This window comes from Lathyrus oleraceus, chromosome 1, assembly GCF_024323335.1.
Source record: "Lathyrus oleraceus cultivar Zhongwan6 chromosome 1, CAAS_Psat_ZW6_1.0, whole genome shotgun sequence".
NCBI lineage: Eukaryota > Viridiplantae > Streptophyta > Magnoliopsida > Fabales > Fabaceae > Lathyrus > Lathyrus oleraceus.
Genome location: NC_066579.1, coordinates 412,412,056 through 412,423,788, shown reverse-complemented (window position 1 = coordinate 412,423,788; position 11,733 = coordinate 412,412,056). Strand labels below are relative to the sequence as shown.

Below are 11,733 nucleotides of genomic sequence, written 5' to 3'. Positions count from 1 at the left end.
GATGTTGTCTTTGAATCGATGTTCTAACAAAGTAATTCTCTTACCAAAAGATGTTTGTACCTCATTATATTGGTTTCTAAGAATTTGGTTCACAACATTCCAATCTCGACAAAAATCACTTTTACTGTTTTCCAACCAATTCTTCAGTCTAGCATGTGCAGATTCAACTATGTTAGTTGTGGTATTGCCAAAGTGTCGAACCTGATTGGTCCATGCACAAATAATCTTCTCTTTAATTTTATCCAAAATCGTGCCCTCAACATATTTCAGCATCTGAATATATCACACACAGACTCCTGAATTGTAGAACAGATTCGACATATACTTTTTTTGTGGAAGAATTTATTATACCATTCCACGCATCTATTATCTTTACCACCACCACTTCAGGTTTAACAATATTACCATATTCACCTGTGACTTTTTTCGTGTTAACCGTAGGTTTTACTCGACTTCCCACATTTTTGGTTATATGACACTTACAAAGTAATGCAGATGATGTAGGAAAAATCGTTACAACCAAATTCATCTGAGCGGTGTTGTGATTGGTGATTATGACTTAATGCATATTTTTTTGGTCCTTCAACATACTTTTGCACATTTCCAAAGCCCGTGTAACGTTGTTCTCTTTTTTTAATTCCAAAAAATGCAAAACCGATTGAATAAGTCATCTTCGTAGAAGTAACACCAATAATTTCCAAGAGTGGAAATTTATACTTGTTTATTTTGTATGTTCAGTCAATTATGAGCACATAGGGAAAGGTGTTGAACAACTTCACAGAATCCGGATGACTCCAAAATATATCTTGAACAATGACTTCATCCTCACATACTTTGTACCTATATGCATAGTCTTCGTCTGCCAAAATCTTTAACAGTTGTTGCATCTTAGATCTTGGTCCTTTTAACGTCTTGTTGTCTCGAGCACACACATTGTGTATATGCTTGATATTTGAAACATTTAGAGGTTTTTTCCGTTTTAAAGTCGCGAGTATGTTTTTCGGAGCCACCATGTTTAATGTCATTACCAAAACAAGTTCATTCTCCTCTGACACAAGGCGACACACAATGGGATGATCGGCTAGCTTGTCAGTTAAGGCATGATTATGTATACCATAAATCACATTAAATTTCATCAGAAAACTAAAATTAATGCAAGGAATGAGGGATGAAATGAATGATACTTACCTGCAATTCCAATTTGTTTTGCTCCCTTTGAAGTGATGAAATACAAGAAAGATGTTTTGGTGTTGAAAAGTTGATTGAGAATGAGACGAACTTTTTCAAGGGTTTTGATATGGTTTCTTATTTTAGCATGAAGAAGAAGCTCATGCAATATGGTGTTTTATCAACTTTTCCGCTATGTATTTTTGGAGATGCATCTCCAGAAATATCACTGAGTTGTTATTTATATCATTTACGTGAAATGCAAACCAATAAAGTGAGTTCGGAGGAGATTTCAGATATGCATATTCGGATACACTCAAATATAACACGAAGATGCATCTTCAGATACACTCAAATATAATACGGAGATGCATCTCCGGACTATTTAAAAAAAACTGGGGTGGAACTCAGAAAAAAGAAGATGGACGTGATTTTGGATGCGTCCAAAGATGTGTCTGAGGGTATTTTTGAATTTTCAAAGGTGTGGGAGGCACCACCAAGAGTGAACATAGCATTTTTACTTAACTAGAAGCATCATAAATGAAGTCTAGAGAAACAGGTAAAACCAAATTAGGATTATCCAAAAAAAAACTTGACCACTCAATTGGATGTAACTTACTTTAACGCCTAGGAGCAGCGTGCTACCACACTTGCAACACAATCATTTCATTAGGATAATATGAACTTTTGAAAATAAGTGCATAGGCTCCTTCAAAATGCCTCATAACTTCAAGCACAACTTGACTGAAGGTAAACAACCCGATCACCTGCAAGACGATTGGGAAACTAAGCCAACACCACCCATAATGGCATTCACGCCTCTTCATGAGAAGTGAACAATGTAGTTGATATATAAACCTCCTAAAACAATTGCATCAAATGTAAAACTCAAATATAAGAAAAAATGTATAAAAAAAAAGATTAAATCGTATTAACTCAAACTCAAAACGTGCAAACTTATCATATTATTGAGAATTAAACTGAATCATCATTTTAAAAACAAATTCATAAAAAAATTGAGCCTAACATTTCGGCACTATAAAAGACAACATTGTTTGTCTCCGCCTTCAGTCCATTTACATCAACAGAGTCTAACAGTATTGTCAATCGCAGATGGCAGGAAAAAGCACTTGTTCAAATTATGTTACACTATATATTTATCGGCTATGTTATTCATACACCACATCTTACACCAAATACATGCCTGTGAACAGTACCGTGAACAATGTATAAACAGTACATGAACAGTTTATGAACAATACATGTGAACAGTAACCGTAAATAGTATCTTTAAAGTAATGAAATAAAGTTGGTTAATAAAATGTAAAAAATTGGTTAGTAAAGTGATGAAGTTGGTTAATACACGTCCAGATATTAAAAATAATTTTTATTAGTACACCAAAGTTGGTTAATAAAAAGTAAAAAGTTGGTTAATAGAATTATAAAGTTGGTTAATAAATGTTCAATTGTCCAAATAAATTTTGAGCAGTCATCAAAGTTGATTAATACAATATAAAAATTTGGTTAATAAAATCATAAAGTTGGTTAATCCCATAATTTTATATTAATATCATTTAATTTAAAAATAAAAAAATAAAAAAATGATATTTTTTTAATATTTTTTTTAAAAGATATATATATTATTATAATATTTCATTGTTGACCGTATTGGTAAACAGTGATATACGGTGTAGGTGTAGCTTTTGGATATAGGAATATCATTTCTCTATATTTACAACACTTTATCCTTAAATCCCGTATCTGGAACCAACAACAATTTGTTCAAATTTTGCAACACTATAGCATTGTGCCAATGATATTTGATAATGTTGCGTTTTCATTTTATTTCATGTGAAAAAAGAGACATACAATATATAATCCTATAACTTTCATGTAAATTCTGAAACAAAAATTACCAGTAACTTCATTTGCTTTGTCATAAACAAACTTGGCAAGTTTAGGAATGACTTTGGTATCACTTTTGGATTCAAATGTGAAGCCATGCAGAATCAGTGTTGCCTTCAAAACCTAAACAAGAACCAAAAGAAATGTCTAAAGTCCCCACATAAAATCATACTATTATGTTAGATATAATTTAAATTCATTCAAAATTCATTTAGAATTAATTTGAGTTTCATTTGATTTGGTTTTGATAGTATATAAATAGAACTCAGTTTCATTTGTAAAAGACTATGATCCATAATGTTTTTTCCAATTCTGTTAAAAAATTTGTTACATCTCTCTCTCTCTCTCTCTCCATCTTCTTAGTCTTCAACCTTGTGGACCAACAATTGATATCTAAAGCTCTGATTCAGACTCAGGAACGAGAAACACGAGTGTACGTAAAGCGTGTGATTGATTCTGCTCATTCAATTCACAGTGAATTGAAGATCTGAATCGAAATAGAATCATATTTCTTGATTCTAAGGGACTGGAAAAAGTGTGTGTTAGTGAGATTTGAGTGAATTTGCACAAGAACAAAGATGAACGGTGGAAACGGTAGCTTGAACACAAAGCTTCTAGACTTTGATGGAAAGAATTGCAATCCATGGATGATTCAGATGTGTGTGTTTTTTAGCGCTCAAGATGTTCTTGATCTCGTCAATGACGATTAAACAGTTGTTGCAGCATATGCAACTGAAGCACAAAGGAACACGCATAGAGAGATAAGGAAGAAGGATCATAAGACTATGTTCTATATCCATCAGTGTGTGGATCTGAACGTGTTTGAGAATATCGTTGATTCAATAACAATGAATGTTGTGTGGGACATACTGATACAATGCTATGGAGGTGATGCATAAGTGAAGAAGTTGAAGCTTCAGTCTCTATGTAAGCATGATGAGAATCTCAGCATGAAGAACAATGAAAAAGTATCTTATTACATCTCCAGAGTAACTCTGATCATAAATGAAATTAAATCTTGTGGAAAGACTCTTTCTGAACAAGTAATCATTGAAAAGGTATTGAGATCACTTACTCCTCAGTTTGATTACATTGTTGTAGCAACTGAACGCTCTAACGACCTTAGCACCATGAGAATTGAAGATCTCCAAAGTCATCTAGAAGCACAAGAGTTGTGTATGACTAAGAGAAACTCTGAAAGAGAGGTAGAGTAGACTCTGAAAGTATCTTCTGGTAAGAAGAATCAAAAGCAGTCTTGGTCAAAGGCCATGAAGAGATCTGGTGGTGGTTATCAAAAGTTAGAAGCCTCTAACTATGATGAGAAGAAACATCAGAAGGGAAAGGAGAAGTTTGACAAGAAGAAGGTTCAATGCTACTGTTGTAAGAAGTTTGGTCACTTTGTTGATGATTGTTGGTCAAACAAGAAAAAGAAATCAGAAGAAGAAAACATAGCCAAAGGAGAGTCTGATGATGGACATGTGCTATTGATGACTTCTGAATCTGATGGTGGATATTTGGTATAATGGTGGCATATGGACATTGGTTACTCAAATCACTTAACTGGAAACAAACAATGGATGGTTAATTTTGACTCTAGAAAGAGTAGAAAGATTAGATGTGCTGATGATAAGTATCTAAATGCTGAAGGAATGAGAAATGTCAAGGTCAGAGTGAAGAATGGAAAACTGTTCTGATCAAGGATGTTTAGTATGTTTCTGGCATGAAGAACAATCTGATGAGTGTACGTAAGCTAATTGAGAAAGTTTTCTCAGTTACTATGAAGGACAATCTCTTGAAGTTGTATAATTTTCTGATCACAAACCGATTATGCAGTCTGAATAGAGAAGAAACAGAACATTCAAGGTGAATGTGGAAATAGATGAAACTAAATACCTTAGTGCAGAAGGTGTTAAAGGTGATAGTGATTTGTGGCATAAGAGATTGGAGCATCTGAATTTCAAAAGCTTAGGGCATCTGAGTTTTAAGAAATTGGTACGTGACATTTCTAAGATTGTGAAGCTTGATAAATCATGTGAGATATGCATGAAAGGCAAGCAACCTAGATTTCCATTTGCATCAGAAGTGGCTCCAAGAGAAAAACATGCTTTGGGAGTAGTGCATTATGATGTATGTGGACCATTTAAAGTACCTTCACTTAGAGGAAACAAATAGTTTGTGTCATTTGTGGATGAGATCACAAGAATGACATGTGTAACACTCATCAAGTTTAAGCATGAGGTGTTTGCTGAGTTTCAGAAGTTCAAGGTGAAGGCTGAAAAACAAAGTGGTTAAAAGTTTAAAATTCTCAGAACTAATGGTGCAGGTGACTACAAATCTACAAAGTTCAAGGAATACTATGAGGAGAATGGAATTGCGCATGAGGTTACTGCTCCATACACTACACAATAGAATGGTCTTGCTGAAAGAAGAACAAAATTTTGCTTGATATGATAAAGATCATGTTGAAGGAGAAGAATCTCCTTCACACCTTGTGGGGAGAAGTTGTTGCCACTGCAACATATGTGCTAAACAGGTGTCCAACCAAGAAGTTAAAGGAAATTGTTCCTTTTGAGAAATGGAATGGAGATAAGCAAAGTGTGAGCCATCTGAAGGTGTTTGGTTCTGTTTGTTATGAATTGTACCAGATGCTAAGAGAAAGAAGTTGATGACAGAAGCATAGATATGTTGTTTGTAGGGTACCACAGTACATGTGCTTATAAGCTCTACTGTCTTGTCACTAACAAAGTTGAATTCAACAGAGATGTCATTATGAAAGAATCTGAAGCGTGGGATTGGAACAAGTCTTAATCCAACTCTGGTGCAGTGTTAACACCTGAGTTAATTTATGAGGATATTTCAGACTCTGAAGGAGAATCTTCCTTTAAAGGAGATTCTGAGTCTGAAGATGAGTCAGAGTCTGAAGGTGACTCTGATGCTGAAGAAGAGGCTAAAGGCGAGTCTGAATTTGTAGGTGAACTTGATTCTGATGATAATCCAGACTCTGGTGGTAATAATTCCTCTGAAGGTGGTTATGCCTATGAAGGTAGTCTAACATTTAATATTGTTCCAGCATCTGAAGAAGAGTATGGATAAGTTCATAGACCACAAAGAATTAGACAAATACCAAGAAGATTTGCAGAGTTTGACATGTTGCAAGATACCGGGATAGACTCTGAAGGGGAAGACATTTAGTGTGCCATGTTTGTAGACTCCAAACCAGTTAGAACTTAAGAGTCTCTCAAGAAGAAAGTGTGGCTAAAGACCATGAAATAAGAACTTGAGCAGAAATAAACAAGACTTAGGAGTTAACTGAGCTTCAAAAGAACAAGAAAGCCACCAGTGTGAAATGGGTTTACAAGTTGAAACTAAATCCAGATGGATCAATTGGAAAACACAAAGCAATGTTAGTAGCTAGAGGATTTCTATAGAAATCTGGATTAGATTACTTTGAGGTGTTTGCTCTTGTAGCTAGACATGAAATAACCAGACTAGTGATTGCTATAGATGCTAATAGAAATTGGCCTCATATGCATTTAGATGTGAAATATGAATTTCTAAATGGTCTTTTACAAGAGGAATCTTATGTTTCACAACCTCCTGGATTTATGAAAAAGAATTTGGAAGGGATGGTGTACAAGTTGTATAAAGCTTTGTATGGACTGAAACAAGCTCCTAGGGCCTGGAATCTGAAAATTTATTCATCTTTCAAGCTTCAAGGATTGTCAGAGTATGTAACTCCACAGGGAAAAATAAAATAAAAGGTTTAACCGGTGTTTGTAACTCCATAGGGCAATGCATGAAAGTTGCCAAAGTATGTAACTCCACAGGGCAATGCATGAAATGATTGATTATGGGATGTGCGTTTAACCATGAGGTGTTTAACGTACATAATGTATGGATGGAAAAGAATGTATTGTGTTTGGTCCAAAGAGGAAGTGTATTTTTAATGTTGAATGTTGAAGTGTTGAGATCTTAAAGTGTTAAAGTGATGTCTGTGGGGAAGAAGACTTGATAATCATTTGATTTGAATTGCACTAAAGTCTATGAACGAAGGTGAATTCTCTGAATAACTAGGGCCTATACCTTATACGCAGAGGTACTCTAGACAAGGATATGAATGATCCCTTTCATCATTCTATGTTGCTTAAGGCTTGTTGCGTGTAATTCTCATCATGATTGACAAACGTTGAAGGAGATTCTTTTTGTTGTGCTTTGAACAGTGCTCCAGTCCTGATGTTTGTAGTCTTCAAGGTCTTGATTGTGCAATCTTGATTTGACTTAAGTGTGAAGTCCTGAAGTTGAATTGAGGTCTTGGGATGTCCAATGCAATGCAAGTATAAAATATCAGTCCTATCAAGTGATCAAGAGGCTTCTGATCACTTGAATAAATAGAGGGATTATACATAATGTAAAAGTGTCCATGTAATTTATTCCTTTTTTTTAGTGAACCCATTTGCCACTAGTCTAGATTTGTATCTCTCTTTAGTACCATCAACATGAAATTTAAGTTTAACACCCACTTACATCCTATAACACGTTTATGATATGGTAATGGAACCAAAGTTCAGGTATTGTTCTTTACTAGAGTAGTTAACTCGTCATTGATAGCAAATCTCTGTTTATCATCATATATAACAATCTTATAGCATGTGGGTTAGGTAATATTGGACTTGTTAAGAAGAAAATGATTGTGGGCAGAAGAGATATTATGTTAAGAAATAAAAGAAGATAATGGATACTTACATGTATAAAATGATGAAGGTGCAACTGATTTGGAATGATGAGTTGTATTTCTCAACAAGTAACAATGATAGTCTTGGAGATATTTATGTGGTTGGAGGTTTTTGATGGACTTTATAATAGGAGATGAGGGTAAGGGATTAGTATAGTTGGCATTGGGTTGATTGATCATAATATTGGTTGGTTCATGTTATGTGTCATGAGTGACAGGTGCATAACTTATGGTTGATGTTTCATGACTAATATTAGCATCATTTATTGGTAATTGGAGAAGTGAAGGAGTATCTAAGACATTTTTATCACTTGTATCAGTATCAAGATTGACATTGACTTGACAGTCAAGGAAATTGTCATCCTAAGGAATGTGATTGTGATTTGTATGATGTTGTTCACCAGTAGGAGAGACATTTATGTTTTAAAAAGTGATATCCCTAGAGAGAAATAATTCTATATACTTTAAATCAAACAAAATGAATCCTTTAACACCAACTTTGAAGCCTAAGTTTATACATTTCCTTGATCTTGAATCGAGTTTCTTTCTTTGAGAAGAAAGCGTAGTGGCAAAACACAACTAAAGCTAGCGGAAATATACCCGAACGTATCGAACGTTCGAACATACAACAGAGTCGCCATCGAACTTTATTTATCCTCTAAGGGAAGGGAAAACATCGATAAAACCCGAAGGAAAGAGATATACTGGGTAAGGAAGTCGGTTATGCAAGGGGAAGTGTCGCAGCCTAAAAAATATAGTGTGCGAAAAAACAACCGGCGAAAAGGAAATGACAGAAGAGTCGCCACCGTGCGTTATTTATCCCAAAGGAGGGAAAGGAAACGCTCGAAGTAAACCTGGAGAAAGGAAAGGAAAAGACAAGGTCTCGCAACCAAATCTTGGGTTCGAGAGTCGATTATGCGAAGGGAAGGTATTAGCACCCCTACGCATCCGTAGTACTCTACGGGATCCACTCTTGTTGTTGTTGTCTAAAGGGTGTGTGTTTATCTAATGTACTATTTACTAAAAGAAGGGTCAAAAGAAAATGACTCGCATGGATGTCGCATCCACTGCATACGTATCTCATCTGAACATGAGAATCAGAGTCTTCGTAGCTCGGTTACCTATGGGCTAAAGAGAAGTGTGCTCGCTAAGACGTCGCGTCTTATGCCTACGTATCTCATCTGGAATGAGAATCAGAGCAAAACGTAGTTTAGCTAAACTACGGGAACAAAGGATCACTTGAATAAATAGAGGGATTAGACATAATGTAAAAGGATTAGTTGATCAAAGAATACTTTGATCAACTTAATCAATCAGGGGTAGGATTAAATTATGAAAGCACATGGATTTCTATCAAGTCTAAAAATCCTAAGAAAATTAAAGTATTATCACGTTAACTTTCTGAAATTAAAACTAAACAATAAAATGGTAACTAAAATTCTAATGTGAACATGTACACTATTGGCTAGAACCTAATTGAAAACCAATTTCAAAATTAGTGATTAATTTCTAACTAAGGCATTATTTTTTATTACTTTATCCAAAATATGAATTAAATGGTAAAAACAAATGAACCAAAAATATATAAGTAATATTTGCTAAGTATTTTTTCCAAAGTATTTTCATGTTAAAATGTATTAAAAGAAATCTAAAATGAAATTAAAACAGAAAAAATAAAGAAACAGAAAATAAATAAAAAGAAGAAAGAAAGAAAGTGAGGCAGTGGGGTATGACTCAGTAATTCGTTGGGCCTGAGGTTTTGAGCCCATATCATTGAAGACACATGGGAAATAGGGGGTATAGCGCTGGAAGGGAGTGTGCATCAGTAATTCGTAGAAACAACAAAGGTGAAGATGAAGATGCTACAGGTAAGCTTCTAAACCTCTTATTCAACCTTAGATTCTCTCTTATTCTTCTTCACTTCTTTATCCTATAGGATGTGTGTTGTGCTATGTTCTTGTTGTTTGAGATTGACGTGTGTGCAAAATATGTAATGGATAATATGAATGATCCTGTGTGGTTCAGATCTACTCCATTGAAGCTTTAAGGTGAAGCTTTGATGGAGTATGTCAAAGGAGCTTTGGTAAGGGTTGTGGATGATTGAGAGAGAAATCTCAGAGAAAATGAGAGTGAGAGAGTTTTGGAGAGTATTGAATGATTCAAGATGATGATTGTAATGATTGGTGATGATTTATAGGGCTCATATAGATCTCTATTGTGAAAGTTGGTTAGAAGTGACTCAATCTGTTAATTCAGTTACTGATAGTTGTTAGGGACTGATGTAACTAAATCACTTAGTTAGTTAGGTTAGTTTTCTGTTAGAATGAAGTTGGAAAGAGTTGGATGTTAAAACGAATCAGGATAAGGATGTTATGGAATTAGTTGAAAAACGTTAGTTAGGATGATGCTCTGTTAAAGTTAGTTAACTGCATTTGAGAATGTATAGTTAAAAATTGATGTTAACTTGTTAATTGGCTAGTACAAAACTGGGTTTTGAAGTGAACTGTAAGAATTTGAAAAAAAAAACAGTTAAGGTTAAAAACTGTATGTCAAGTTAGTTTGGATTAGTTTTTTACAGTTAGCCATGTTGGGAATTATTAGTGATTAGTTATGATGGAATGGTAGTTACAGTTGTGGTTATTGTGAGTTAGTGAACTATGATGGATGCAGTTAGTGTTGAATGAAAGCTTAATGTTAGTGTTTAGGAATGCAGCTAGTTGTGTTTAAAGTGTATTAATGATGTTAGGTTTGAAGTTGGTTTGCATCCGATGTTAGCATTTGGTGGTGAGGTTAGAGAGTTAGTTGAACTTGGATTGTTATCAATTGGATGTTAACTGAGAGAATCAGTTAGCTCTTTATTGATTTGTTTGTTGTCACTTGTGGATGCCTCTTGAGTTGGTTGAAAATGTTAGCAGGCTAAGACTGTTTTATTGCAAACTGTTTGAACTAACATGGACTGGAAGTTGAATTAAAGTGATATGAATTTGGCATGATTAATATAGCATTGCATTGGTTTTGTGGACCATTTTGGATTGAATTCATGTGTTTCTTGAACTGCACTATTTCATTGTTAGCATATCAATGTCTGCATTTTAAATTGCTTCTAGCTTCTTTGAAGGTTTAGAGTAGGTTACTATTGATTGGATTTGAGTCAGTAAAGAGGTTAGAATAGTCATAATGTTAGGGACGGTTACATTGTTATGGATTTGGGATTGACTTGATTCTTAGTTTGGAAATGTTGGAATTAACTTGTGCACTGAGTTAGAATGTGTATGTTATCTATCAAAATGAACTAGATGTGTTATGTTGTATATGTATGATGAATATTAATTATATGTTGAATGTATGTGTGTACACAGGGCTGGCTGCGACTTAAGTGAGGCAAACTTGGCTTGGTATTGGCATGGCATCATGTGGTGAAGAGATTGGAGTGCATCAAGAATCATGAAGAAGTTGAGGACCTTGGCATACTTGAAGAACATGAAGAATCACCCATGACAGAAGGCTTAGAGATATTTTGGAACTGCTTAGAAATAGGTCTAGGATAGAGGTTTGACTTTGGGCATCTGTTGGATCAAAAGTCGACAGTTGAACAAAAAGTCAACCATAAGTCAAATGTAAATTTTCTTTGTAATTTCCAAATCGGATACCTTTGTAATGTCTTTGCACACTTGAATTAAGGCTTTTGAGTTTTTTAAGTTTTGCAATTTGTAACTTGTAACTTGCTTTTCAAGTAATCCAATTTTGCCTCCATTTTCCATTTGAACTTAGATGCTTGAATGCTATCATGATATATGGTCTTGAATCCCGATCAAACAAGCTAATGAACTAATCCACAAATAAATAAAAATAAGTTAAATTCAATCCTCCAAGTTTGACCTAATGTAAGTTGTAATCTTTAACCAAGTCAATGCCCCAATGCAAATCAA

The 11,733-nt window shown here is 34.6% G+C and overlaps 1 long non-coding RNA gene across 1 annotated transcript; it reads left to right on the top strand.

The window, feature by feature from the left end:
* The first annotated feature begins 9,537 nt into the window (after positions 1-9,537).
* LOC127076807 (uncharacterized) lies at positions 9,538-11,502 on the top strand. Its single transcript, XR_007786891.1, has 2 exons — positions 9,538-9,672; positions 11,164-11,502. It is a non-coding gene; the product is annotated as an uncharacterized LOC127076807 (long non-coding RNA).
* The last annotated feature ends 231 nt before the right edge of the window (positions 11,503-11,733 follow it).